The sequence below is a fragment of the Plectropomus leopardus genome, chromosome 15 (genome assembly GCF_026936395.1).
Source record: "Plectropomus leopardus strain MGB_pleo_1.0 chromosome 15, ASM2693639v1, whole genome shotgun sequence".
Classification (NCBI taxonomy): domain Eukaryota; kingdom Metazoa; phylum Chordata; class Actinopteri; order Perciformes; family Serranidae; genus Plectropomus; species Plectropomus leopardus.
In genome coordinates this window covers 7,940,428-7,955,237 of record NC_142190.1, presented here as the reverse complement: position 1 = coordinate 7,955,237, position 14,810 = coordinate 7,940,428, and the positions used below count along the sequence as shown (strand labels likewise).

The 14,810-nt window shown below is 38.8% G+C and overlaps 1 protein-coding gene across 2 annotated transcripts in view; it reads right to left on the bottom strand.

Moving 5' to 3' along the window:
* The window catches only part of tmem132e (transmembrane protein 132E), a 445,874-nt gene that overhangs the window by 85,779 nt on the left and 345,285 nt on the right, over positions 1-14,810 (bottom strand). The gene's annotated exons all lie outside the window — the stretch shown is intronic.

The following is a 14,810-nucleotide window of genomic DNA, read 5'->3' as shown; positions in this document are numbered from 1 at the left end:
ACAGTGTTGTGACATTTTGACAAGTTTGACAGCTGACAGCATCTGGGAATGCAGCGCAGAGATACTGCTGTAATGAGCACTTAGCACAGAAAAAAGTTTATGCCAAACACAAAAAAAGTTTTGTTTTGTTTTACTGTAAAACTCCACATCTGTATTGTGTATGCATGATGACAACCTCACACCTCATCTCATAACAGACTTCACTAACTTCAACATGAAGGCACAGTAATGCTTGTCCTCAGCCGAAAAAAAAAAAAAAGTGCTCATCATTATGGCCCCGAGACAAGAGAGGTGTCAATGTCAATATGGGGGCTGCACAACATTGTCAGTCATGAAGAGCGGGGCAGCCATCACCACAGATGTTCACTTGGCAAAGTGATGCAAATGCTCATTATGAGAGTCAGACGAAAGAACGCCTATCTCACAGTAAACAGAGCGGCCAGGCCATGCGAGAGGGCTCTGCCAACGGGGACATTATCAGCAGCAGACTCTGTAATTCACCCATTTCTGACTGAAATAAAAAACAATGTGCAGCACAGTATGGCCCAGTAGTCAGGATTTGGCCTAATCTGACAATTCACTGGAGGAGAAAAAATGAGTGGAAAGCAGGAAAATCATTTAGTTGTTTAGATGAGAGGCTTTTCTGGAGCTGCTTAAATAGATGCTTATAACTACTGATTGAATAAGATGACATTCAGACACTTTTATCTATGCAGTGGATACAAAGAAAGGAAAAGGCAGTTTTTTTGTTTTTGTTTGTTTGTTTGTTTTAATAAAGAAACAGAAATGCAGAATGATCAATGAAGGATACATCAGTGGTGGATTGGAAATAAGTGCATTTATTCAAGTACCGTGCTTATGTACAAATTTCAGGCAACTGTACTTTACTAAAGTTTTTTTTTTTATACTTTTACTTCACCACATCTCAGAGGAAAACAATGTACTTTTTACTTCACAACATTTATCTGAGAGCGTTAGTTACTTTACAAATCAAGATTTTTGCACAAAAACCTAGCAAAAGTTGTTTTTGTTACAAATTAAATATTAGGTATATTATTAAGTATGGCTAAACTGGGTAGTTGACTAAAAAAATAATTTGTTTTTAAAAAACAATTTATTTTCTGTGTTTTGTTTTAATTATTTTTGGGGTGTTTTTTTTCTCTTTTTAATCATTTGAAGGTTTGGACTTGTTTTTTTCCAATTTCTAAAAATAATTATTTCCAGTTTGTTTGTTTTTTAATTTCTCTGCATTGGGTACTTTTACTTTTAATAATTTAAATACTTTTTCCCTGATTATACTTCTCTACTTAGGTAACATTTAAATGCAGGATGTGATATTAGTACTTCTACTTAAGTAAAGAAACTGAATACCTCTTCTACCACTGAGATAAACAAATACTTGCAGCCATGCAAAAGATGTCTGTTGCTATGGAAACAATCTAGACAATATAATTACAGTGTACAGGAGAGGGTTTTAAGAGGCTCAGCATTTTCTTCTTAAGTTTAGATATCTTAGAAGTCTAAATGTCAGTTGTGTTCCTACTTGCTTTGGCTGGATTTTGCCTTCTTGCTGCAAAACTCAATTACAGGCCTTAAAACAGAGGCTGTTTGTCTCTGCAGCAGATGAAAAGGGACTTGTGGTGGGTTTTAGCTTAAAAGAGTTAAGGGGTTTACAAAGTCTACTTCAGGGAATTCCAAGCTGCTGTGAGCAATCTGTGCATATGGACCATAGACTGTGTGGGCAATCATTCGCAGCATTCGTAGCTGCTGATTTTCAACCTCTGATTTGGGAAAAAGTGTGCATGTATGTATATATATATATATATATATGCATGTGTGTATGGGTACACACATTATCCTCTATAAACAAATGCAAACAGGAAAGGCAAGTGAAGACAGGACAAGAGACAATGGCAAGACATCAAACCCAGCCCAGGAGCCAAAAGAAAATGTTGGTATACACTTGTTGAACCTTGAATACGTTATATTTGCAGATATGTATATGAGCCGACTTTACCAACTGGAGGAGGAGGGAAGGCAGATGAACTGACACACCCAAGCTTCAGACCACTGTTCAAAACAAACAGCAAAACCGATTATGGCACAGCAAGCAGTTTTTTTAGCAACCTGTTTCTGTTTATTTCAATCATCTTTATAGGAACCTGTTGCTGTGTCTTCAGCATCTTTCTTTTAGTCCCCTGACACTGTTTTCCCAGTGGCTTCTTTAGCAACCCATTGTTGTTTTTCCCAAGTATATTTTTTTCAAACATCTTTTTTTTCCAAGTGGCTTTTTTTGCCAACCCATCTCTGTTTTTCCAGCTGCTTTTTGTTTTTTTGAGTAGCTTTTTTCTGCAGCCTGTCACTGTTTTCTGGTGGCTTTAAAAGCAACCTGTTGCTGTTTTTCAAGCAGCTTTTTTAGTTATATGTCACTGTTTTACAGTGGCTTTTTAGCCACCAAACCTGGGTGTTTTTCAGTGACCTGTCACTGTGTTTTTTGTTTCCCAACATTTGTTTTCCTGCCAGGACAATATTCCACAAAATTGGTATTTTAAGCCAAAACATGGTCTTTTTTCTAACCATAAACTTGTGTTTTTATGCCAACATGCTTCAAATAAAACATTTTCAATTTAAAGGCAAACGAAAATAGAGAAAACATGTTCTGCCTCAGAGATTCACTGATTACAACCTGCAAGATTCAGGATTTTTGCTTCACCTGACCAACATTTACTCTACACATTTTGAACATACGGGATGCCATACGATGGAGCAGAACAGATGGTAAAAAGCATGACCCACCGTATGTGACCTGATAATAAAACATTAATGATCTGCTACTATGAAACCATTATAAGTAGCTGCTGTCGGCCAACATGATGCTTCTAGCTCCATGTGAACACACTGATGCTCATGTTGTGACTAAATATGACCTTGGCAGACCTTTTACCTACAGTGATCAGGCTGTTTGGAAGTAAAACACATTAGACTTTAACCATGTTTAATTTAGCTCTGGAGGGATGTGTCTGAAGTGAGATGCAGTTGAGACACATACAGGAGAAAAGCCTTAGACTTGCACATTTAATTAAGCTGATTGGCCAGCTTCTATTGATTTTAAACGCATTGTTAACACCTTTGGTATTTACTTCTAGTTGCATCACCGTTGTGAATAAACTACATAGAGTGTGTTCAGGCTACAGCTATTATTTTCTTTACCATTTACTGTATCCATTTTTTTACAAACTCATTGATTATTTGGTCGTATGACTGTCAGAAAATACTGAAAATTCTCTATCATGTTCAACTTGCACTTGACCTGCAGTTTGTAGTACGTGCCTTCTGTTAACAAGGTGCTGGCCATGCTAGCAGCAATGTAAGCCTGTTTTTGGGAATAGCTATTATTTTAGTTAAATTCTAGTGTCAGAATGCTCTTGCAAAAAAAAAAGAAAAGAAAAAACAGCTGGATATGCTGCCAATGTCCTGCTAAATTCCAGTCAATTTAGTGGCACAATCCCAGCTGTAAATGACACAGATGTCTCATGGAAATATACCTGTTTTTGGTAGTACAATTATAGCTGGACATGCCTGTAATGTCCTGCTGAAAAACAGATGATTTAGTGGCACAATCACAGTTGGAAATGCCACAGATGTCTCACTAAGAAATACCTGGTTGTTGGTCCTTAACAGTGGTCTGCAGTCTGGCAACTGTCTCACTATTCCCTTCACCTCCAGATGAGAAAATCTGAGTCATGTCATTTTAGAAACTTTGGTATCGTACATATGAAACGCACAAATGCAATGTATCTGTGATGTGCAGAAATGTTAAATTCCAACCTTGCCTTCCCACGACTGGGCTGAACTCAGACAAAGAGTTGCAAAGACAGACTCACACAGTATTCTTTAAAGCCATGCTACCAGTGTGGCCATAAAAATGTAAGTTTCAAGCTCGAGCTGAGATGACCCTGATGACATCACAGGGGTTATATCTGTCAGAAATCTTTGTCCAGAGCCACAGGAAACATTACACAACTGAATTTATAGTCTGAGTAGCATTCTGTATGATGAATAAACCGATGTGGTGGAGTGCCCTTTAAAAGCAGTACTTTGCACAGTGGGGCGGTAGATAACATCAAAGCAGATCTCCAGATTTACTTGCATCACTGGAGCAGTTCTGTTTAAAATATAAAGCCATAAACAAACACTCTGAGGGCTAATGAAGTGATCACCAGACACCAACTTACTGCAGATAGCATCAGTGCATTGTAGTCAAAAGGCATCATTCATACATATTGCATGAACCTCTCTGCCTTCCCTACATTTACACCTCCTAATGTATAGATCAAAGTGAAGATAATTACATTTTGTTACTGCTGTCAAGCCAAAAAAAAATGTTTCACTTGCTGCACAACAAATAAATCTGAGCCAGCTTTTCAGTGTTCCAATAACAAGGCAGTGCAAGAAGTGAACACGCTGAACACAAATCCTGACACATCACCTGAGAAGTAGTATGCCCTTAGCGTGCATCTCCCTCTTACTGTCACACACACATGCGTGATGCACATGCAGCAGCATGGAGGCGACAGCATTGGCTTGGAAGGCGTCCTTTTGGAGGACAATTATTCTAAGTAGTTTTCCCATCAGCCAAAGCCATGAGCAGAAGACCCTCGGGTAAGCCAGAACCTTTCTGAGGAGGCAATCGGGAAAATAGCCACTGTCCAATTTATTTGATAAGGGGAGTAGAGCTCAGACCTGCCAACAGATGCAGAGGGGAAGAAAATTGGGGCCGTGCCGCAACCTAGTTGCTGACATTTTCAGAGTTCAAATCACTATGCATACATAGTGATTATAATAATATTTCAGCCAAGGTTCACAGTAGATATTCAAAGTTCAGGGTGCAATGGACGACTTTTAGCTTTCAGTATGCTGCACGGACAAAGTGATAAAGCAAAAGTATTGGTTACTACTAGTCGTCAGAGCATGAGATACCGAGGCTGCAGCTTGTGAGCAGCAGTGATTACTACATAGTGAAAGTGGGCAACTGAGCTTCCCTTTAAGGTACCGACAATCAGAGATTAAATTCAAAGATCTTTTCAAGCAGGGGGTGGTGTCAGCACTCCTGATGTTCTCAACTTTTCCCCCGAGGAATTTCTATTTCAAATTGGACAGCTCCGCGTAAAACTAGCTCTCTCTGGGGATCCTCACCCACACAGAAGCCAGTGTACAAGAAATGCCATCCTTCTCGAGGGAAAGACACACACACACACACACACACACACACACAAACTCTCTCTCTCTCTCTCTCTCTCTCTCTCTCTCTCTCTCTCTCGCCAAGTAACAGAAATGATGCCTTCACAAGAAATAAACAAATCACACAGAGCCCACAGCATTCTGTCAAATTAAGCTTTAAAATGATGGTACCATATGTGGATTTAACTAGTTTTAAAATATTTAAAAGTGCATGTGCATTAACTTTGAGACACACTCTGCTGGATGATTACTGCAAAACAAATGACACGATGGTGCTGAAATGATTAATGGGTTTTAAGATCAAAAGAACAAAATGTATTGAGGACAGTTTCAGTGATCAATTATTTACTCAAGTAATAACAATAATTATTAAGGTTCCTGCTTATGTAATGTGAAGATTTGCTGTTATTTTCTATCTCATATTATCAGTATCCACATACCTACAGTATGAGTTGTTTTTATGTTGTTAGGGAAAAAAATATTTTTCAAGTGGACTGTTTGGGCTTTGAGGATCTACAGTGAGCTGTTTTTCTACTATATTCTGATTTGTCCTTATATATATAGAAGAAACAGTGTAGTAACTGTTCTAGAATACATTAGAAATCTTGAAAAATAATTAAAATAATCATAATCTGCAGCCTTAAATGATAGCTTGTGTAGAGACGGTAGCTCACACAATGCATTTCACGATATTCTACCTGATAAGTTTGATCCAACATGCTAGTTTGCTGTATGCCAAACAAAAAAGGATGCTTATCTTTAATGTCAGTTGGTATAAGTATGAAAAAAAATCTGGTGGTAGTATAAAAAAAGACACAGACCCAAAAAAAGGATGCAAGGATTTTTTTGACAAATATATTCTTATGTAACCGAAACAAACTGAACAACGAACAAAGTCAACAAAGAAATCCAAGAATCTTTAATACAGCTGGTGAAACAAAAAGTCAACAGAGCTTCTCATGTCTCTTTTTTATGTTATGTTTTATGTAAATAGTTTTGTCCAGAATTAATGCAAAGGTATAGTGCAAAAGGTAAAATATTCAGGATCTTCTTGAAAGTGACATGAGGCATCTTAAAGGGCGAATCATGTAAGTAAAGTTGTTCAGATAATCATGCTTCCTTTTTGTTGATTTGAGTAAAAAAAATAAAATGGACAAAAGAAAACACATCAAACGTTTGCAACTTTTCGTCAGATACAAATGTTAAAGTCACACTGAAGGACATCCGGAGCCAAAAGTTAACTACTAGTGTAATATGGACAAACTTTGGTCATTCAAAATGTAAAATGTCTCTTGAACTGAAGACATTTGGAGGATATTTGGACAAGATGAAAAGTGAACTGTAGCTGCATTCCCAATGAGTTTAATATCTGAAGTAATATCCTCAAGTGTTCTGGACTCTAAAGGTCATGCACTGAGAGAGAAGTCTGTTCCTGAATACTGTTAACAACAGTCCATGACATCTCTAAGTACATGTAAATGACAATGTACAAGACACGGAGCCCAAGAAGAAAAGCTTCAGTGATGAAGAAGGCCTAAGAGACAAACCTACACGATGTGACTGTTGAGGCTGGTAGGCCTTTTAAGTTACTTCACACACTATGGCACTCTTTCATGTTGTGAATCTCAGAGAAATCTAACTCTGTTAGATGATCAATGTCTCAGACAGGTCATGTTGCAGACAGGATGAAAAGCAGACAGAGCATGAAGAACCCCCGCAGATTGCTATTGGACCTGCAGCTCAACTACAGCCAAGAGAAACCATTCATATCTGATTCACACAGCAACATGCAGCCAGCTTTCTTGTGCCTCTCCTACAATCGATTTTCAAAACATCTTTGGTAATCGGAGGCAAACAGAACTCCTCCGACACAACGCTGGCAGCAGCCTTCTGAATGATGTCAATTATCGCGCAACAAATGACAGCAATACACCTGAGAGCAGCTCCGAGCTATCTGACATACCCTTACCTTGCATATCTCGCTCTTTCAAATGCAAATCTGCCTTTATTTCCCCGCGGCACAGGAAATCCTCCCTGTACACCTACTGTATGTCAAATTGGTAGAAAGAGAGACATCCCTCAAGAAAGACGCATGAATATGCTGTCTAAAGTAGCCAATAATCTGCCCGAGACAGCGAGAGGCTCCACCTGAACGTCACTGAGACGTCTTTGAGCTTATGCAGAGCCGTCTGCGCTCTGAAGAGGGGAATGCTCAAGGAGATGAGTGAAACCTTCTAGGCGCTTCTCCACACGGAGTTTAAAATGAAAATGGGAGACACCTTGAAGATGTATTTCAAGGAAGATGACATTACAAAGGAATCACAGACCCATATAGCTGACATTATCTGAAAAAAAGTGTATGCTGGCCTGCATCCCGGTAGGCCGGCAGTCTGTGGAAGTAGTTTCCTGGCAGAGAATACATCTGCGTCTGTTGATGTCTTTTAAAGCCTTGTAAATTTCCCATCTCTTCCATAACATCCCGCAGACTGCAGAAAGGTCTTTCACCATCTCAGAGACTAAACTCTACATGTCCTCCACTACAACTTCACCAGAGATTTATCCAGTCCCAAGCACTGACTTTCGACTACCCTCACTCACTGGGCATGTCTCTATTTGGAGCCCTTATTACTTCAAGGAATTTAGTATTGCCATGGGACCAAGATGTCATTCAGTTTGTCCAGTGCACTAACAGGACTACATTCCTAATCCTGGACATAGCTCCTTCTTCCATTAAAAATAAAAATAGTCTGAGAACAAGAAGTTCACAAACAGTAAATATAATCCCTGGCTTCTGTAATATGTAGTCAGCCATGTGAAGAGATTCCAGGACATATTTGTTATTCCACAACACAACAAATTGGCGTCTGACCTTCACAGAAAATCCACAGGTTTGTGGTTTCTTTCTCATTTCCTCATGGCCAAAAGCTGGCAGTCGCTGCCCCTCCAAAAATGCACTCCTGATTAGGCAGTTTAATCAGGCTTGCCATTATTCAGTTCAAACGAATACCTGAAAAGAACACAAAGCGTCTGGAAATTGACTGAGGCAAATGTAAGGTGAGGCGTGGAATGGCTGGAAACTACCCTGCGGCATTTTGGAGAGATGATTCAGAATACCTGAAAAATCAAAAGGGGGGAGAAATGAACCAAACAACTGACAACAGTGAGAAACAGCGTTTTATCCCACACTGACTTCTTGATATGCAGTTTCACTACATCATTAGTAAACAGGCGGCATGGACTCTTTACAGCCTGCTGTCTGAACTATCTTTGCTTTGTTTCATCAGGTAATGTGCAAACCTTAAAGTGAAATAATTAGTGCAGTAAAAGATTGGATCTAAACACACAGCACTGTCATTAAACACACTGAAGACTGACACTGGACTTCTGTGGCACTTCAAGAGGACGGTGGCATGTGGATGAGAAGATAAAAGAATAAAAGAAACATAACAGAGCTGGAGTGGACAAAGTTGAATTGCTTTTTAAACTGGACTGCAGCAATTAAATCAAAGCACCCAACTACCCATTTGATAAAGAAGTGAATCCCTGTTTGTTCCAAAAAGCAGCCTGGTCTCACTCACAGGGTGTCAAAAAAATACTGTATCTGTATGAGATACACTGGGCTTTCTATCAACTCCAATGTAAACCCCTCCATGTCATTATGAGACCACCAGAGCAATGGACATGGCATAAAGAGTGAGAAAGTCTGCTTTGGGTGCATTTGGAGGGGAGGTGGATTGGTCCAACAAGCATAGGACTTTGACTCATGAAACGTGTTTGTGTCGCCTTAAAGCAGACAGTTGAAGGAGTAACAGCGCCGAACTGACGTCTGTGTGAAAGAGAGAGCCAGCAGAAAGGGACAATGGACGGTATGGGTACAACTTTTTGACAACATATAGTGGGTGCAACCTTACCTACTGCTGGAAGATGTAAAAACCAGCTAATGGCAGTTAACAGCTAACTCAAAAAAGAAGAGCAGAGACTGAAAATGTCCACATATTGGTGAAGCAACTAGATCTATTAGTGCCTTAACCTCCGAGCAGAGAGTGAGATCAGCCACAATATTACAGTGACGGGTGCCGGCATGCTAACTAAAATCACACACTGATGGGCATTATGCCTGCTTTGTTCGGTTCTCTTAAAAAAAAAAAAAGCACAGGCAGCTTAATGAAAAGACCCTGTTGCAGCTCTATCACACAATCTCTTTGTACAAATGACTAATGTGACTGTTGTAACTGCCACTTAAATGGGACCCTGAAAACTGAGCCAATCAGAACCACTGACAAAGTAATGGCCGTTAATCGGACACTTTCCTCTGACCCTATGAACCACTATGTTCAATATACATTCAGATGAGGCATATCAAGATATTGTTTTCACGTCATTCATGCGTACAGGCGGTCATTCAGGCACATGCGGAGAAAGACTAATTCTGATGCACTGACTACACCCATAGTAAGAAGTTGCTGCAGAAATGGATCAAACTTTTCCAGCCACCATACTTGGATTGATCATTCATTGTTTTATACAGCCATGGTGGTATTATGTAATGTTCAGTTATACATAATACACTACACAGCAATAGTGCTAAGGTTAAAGTTTTACTACTTAAAAACAACGAAGATTCACAATTCACAACGATGACAGAAAGAATAAAGACCAGCTTTCGCCTGTTGCTCCTTTATGAGCCACCAACTCTGTTTACTCTGCATCTAATGACTCAGCAAAATTAGCTAATATTTAAACTGTGTTGTATTTAAATGTACCTAAACTGTTTGCTAATCAGCTGAATGGAAATTACCTTCCTTAATTACAGTGTATTCAAAATGTTCACTCACTTACATATATATATAATGATACAGACTTCTACAAATTGGATAATAAAGTTAGAATAACCAATTCAACACTTACTAAATATCCAGTGTAAATTCAGTATATAAACACTTCAGCCATGCTTAGAGAAAGTACTTTTTGCATGGAGAGGCCTGGTTGTACAGGACTATCTCCACCTCTGCTGCTGCTGCTGCTGCTGGGAAATCTTGGGGTGTTTGAAGGTTAACAGAAATCCATAACTTCTAACTTCTAAAGTCAATTAGGGACAAAGCACACATATACAGTACACAGGCTGTTTTGGATGACTCCCTGTGGGCAACTCATTAAAATGCAAATAGTGCGATTGTGTACCACTATCTATAAAAGAGGCACCTTCCCTTTTCTCTCATATGCATTTTGTTATCAGGAATCATGCATAATGATGAAATTATCTAGATGCTTGCTAGATTCATGTGATGAAGATACAGTAAGAAGATTTATGCAACAAAGGCCTTTAGCTCGACAACAGACACAACACTTGGTGTAAACTATGTATTTTGGTCTTTTTATAGTAAATTAAATCTGAGCACGGTTACTATACATTCACACACACACTTGCTCAGTACAAACACTGGTAGCCTCTTGCATCTTCAATGTATAACTACAGACAACTCTGCTGCAGTGATGGAGTTGTATTGCTTTGCTCAAGGGCAACTCAATTTATTCACTTCCTCCGACTAACAACCTTCAAACCACCTGTCTAAACTTTATTTTACTTTGGCTGCACGGTTTAAGGATTTATTAACAGCAGTGTTTGACTGCCTGCCCTGCATGTAAGAAAATGTGTGCACATGATTCTCAATAGACATAGAAATTTAGAAAAGTGCACTCAGTAGAGCAGCTGTGCCCAGTGGAGTTGTCCTTCCCTGCTCCTTTTCAGTCAAGAAGATAACAAAAACAATTACTTATTCATCTCGCATCATGCCTTTAGTGGATAACAACAGATCAGGAATCAATCTGCAGATGTTCTGGTTCAAAATGAAACCAAACCTTTCTATGGATGTCAGTTTTTAAGCCACAGCAAAGGCCATAATGCGGTCTGTATTAGACGGTAAGGCTTCTTTAATCAGTACTCATTAAAACTGGGAACTAAGGAAACGCTACCTTAAGTGTAATCTGTTTTAACCGAACCCATTTCAGAGCCCCTTACTGGCCGGTTAAGAAGATTGAGGAGACAGCAGCCAATGACGGTATGAAACAGTCAATAATACAAATTTTTCAAAAATTGCAAATCACAGCAACCACCAGAGGTCCTTGAACATACATCCATTGATATGCACACAAAATATTAGGTCATTGGTCCAGTAGTTTGCAAGATTACACAAACACACATGACCAAACACATGATATGATAAATGTATACATAACCTATAGTTTCATAAAATAAACTGCTCATTCATTGAATTAAATAAATAAATAAAAGAGAGGCATAAAGTATAACTAAATATAAATGCAATGAAAGGGTACTTGTTACAATTATAATGAATAGAAAAACTGTGCAGTGATCTATATTACTTCTTAGAAATGTTAATATGAAAGAAAGACTGTTCCTCAAAATGAAGTCTCAATTTCCCATAAACCCTTTTGCTTCCTTTCACTGACATGTCTCTCTCCCTCTTTGCCGTCATTGGCCTAAAGCTTTCTCTTTATCTTTACTGAAGAGGCTAAATGTTGGAAGTGGTTTCTCCATTGCCCTTTTGCGCCATCCGCCTTCTGGCATTGTGAAGAACTGATAAATTTAGCTCAGTTTGCAGTGAAGGAACAGCATCATTTTCTTTTATGCCTCAAATCATTCTCTCGCTCTCTTGTCTCTCTCTCCAAAAGCAATCCAGCAGACTTACAAACAAGCCTGACCTGGTGGCAAGAAAGCATAAAATACAGAGTAGAAGTTGGCAATATACTCAGCTACAGACTTGTGTCTTTGCTAGAATCACACAAATGTCTCAACCTAAATAATGCTATTGATTTACTGACGTTAAAATGCTCCATGTAGCATATGTATCCCTTCCTTAAGAAATCTGTGCATCACTTTTCTTTCATGTGGACGCCCCTCCGAGCTTCCACTCAATCTGGATGTTCCATCTCACTATCTGGTGTTTCCATCTTAACTGAGTGAAATAATTCTGTGGCTGCTGTTGACAGTCGAGGACATGAGGGGGCTGCTTCCCTGTGGCAGTTAGTGCTGATGAAAATTGTATTATTTTTGTGCACTTTATATAACTTTTCCATCCATCTTCATGTGCACTCTCATTTCTCTGCCCTTTAAACAACAAGCAACAACTGATGCCGGATTTATTTCGAGAAGATATTAATGTCAGGTAGAGCACTCACGGAAATCAATGAAATATCAGATTCTCACCTCTGCATTCTAAACGCAGCAAATATGAAGAAAAGCAAAAGAGCGATCACAAGAAAAAACATTAAAAGAAATATTTTGGGTGTTTCTGGGTCATATTTTTGATCACACCTGTAGGAGTTTTGACATATTTTTACAGATATTAGTCACAAAAACATTAGATAGTTGGGTTTATAGTGACAGTATAGCAAGATGCATTCTGTAAACTAACTCCCATGCATTTTTTAGTTGCAGTGCAAACTCACTTTTACTCTCCGTTCACCCTCTCTCCTCAGTGCACATTACATTCTAACATGCAACGGTGTTGAATTAAACCGTTACTAGATTTGGCTGATGGCTTCTCCATGTAATCAGAGTATGGTTTAGTAGTTAGTGCAGATCGCCAGGCTGCAAAAACATGGCCTTTGAGATAAATGTCGTTTGAAGTGGCGTTGCCATATGTTCACAGCTTAGACTGACTGGCTCCTTCAACATTAATGTTTTATACAAACTGCATGAACTGTAAAGATATCTTTCTAAACGACAGAAAATGGAGCAAAATTTGCAGCCCATGTAATGTGGGCTATTTTAAGCTCCATTACATGGATGGCACCTGTAGATAGGATGCAGACTTTCTCTCACAGGGAGGAATCTTAAAAAAGCAGAGAGGAAGATATTGTAGCATTAGTTCTGTGCCAATATTTAACAGTTTATTTGCAAATGGCGCCATACATTGGTGCACTGTCCAGATGGAGGGAAGGCAATTAGAGGCAAAGGCAGGAAACACTGCACTAAGGCCTATGATTTGTGCTTATTACAGCTGTCAATCTGTCAGCAATCAATCATATTGGGAAAAACACTGGCGACTTCAAGCAGAGTCAACCAATTTCAAACCTTAAGGTTAAAGCGTTGTCTTAAGCATACCTCGATTTGGATGTAATTTTAGTGTGCTGTGACGGTTTTTTAAAAACATTTTTTAGCCACAACCTAGATCTTTAACAGCATTTTACCAGATCAGGTAGAATATAGTAATGTTAGCTAGAGTTAGGTTATGTAAACTGATAATGTTGGCCTGACAGCTTGCATCCATATACAGTTAATATATAAACGTTATACTCAAGCACATTCACTAACCCTAGGCTCACACTGGACTTGAAATGGCTGCAAAACGCCGATTTTCCACGGATCTCCAGCAATAGTTTCAGTATCTGGTCTGTGTATTCTGCGAGCCGCAAGTGAATCTGGCAGGAAAACACACTAAATAATCTATTATGAATGATATAGATATGGTATGAATGATTTGATCATGATGAATGATAAAATATGCATCCAGGGCTTCTACAGTACTTGCCAGTTGAGTCCTCAGAGAGGGAGAGAGACAGACACACTGACATGCACACACACGCACACACACACACACACACACACACACACACACACACACACACACACACGCGCACGCGCACGCACACGCAAACACACACACACACACACACACACACACACACACACACACACTCTCACTCACTCACACACTCAACGACATAGATACACAGCCAGAGACACACAAACAAGCAGGGACAGAGACACAGGGACAGAACTCTCCATGTGATTAGAAAGGAGCAGAGAAGGTGAACCAATGCAAAAAAATGTGCTTCTGGTGTGAACATCCAGGTGACTGCTGATGGGTGGCTAGCCAACCATTAACACATCAGGGTTCTGCGTCCAGCATGAGCCCGGCGAAAGCCACCCAAAAATGAGACGGCAGTTGTTCCAGATGAGGACCTAATAATAAATAGCTATCATTTCTCAAAATACTGCTGGTTCTGTGGTGTAAAATCTGACAAAATGATTTTAATTTTAAAAAATCTAGGAAATCAATTGTCCTGAAAACTGCAGGTTAATATAATTACTAATCTTGATTTATGTTTACTTTATATCTAATTGCTAAGTTTACATAAAATTTAGTTATATATATATACACTTAATTTTGTGAAGTTGATGCAACTTAAAAATTACAAGTATCATAAAATCTTTATAAGTTTTAGCAACTTCAGTAAACCAAGTTCACTAAATGATATATCTGTATTTTGCTGGTTGCACAGTAGTCAATCATATTTTTATTTTCTTAAACATGTTAACAAACTGAACTCGCAGTTCTCTTAATTTCATCATTGGCAAAATCCTCTTCATGATGATCAAGTTAAGTCAGACTAACTTAGTTTACTGAAGTTGCTAACACTTAAAAGGAACATGTTAATTTTAACTTGTCATTTCTATAAAGTAAACCTAAATGAAGACTTATAGTTATATTTACTTTCCTTTTTCACAGCAATCAGTTTACAAAATTATTTTCAGCAAGATC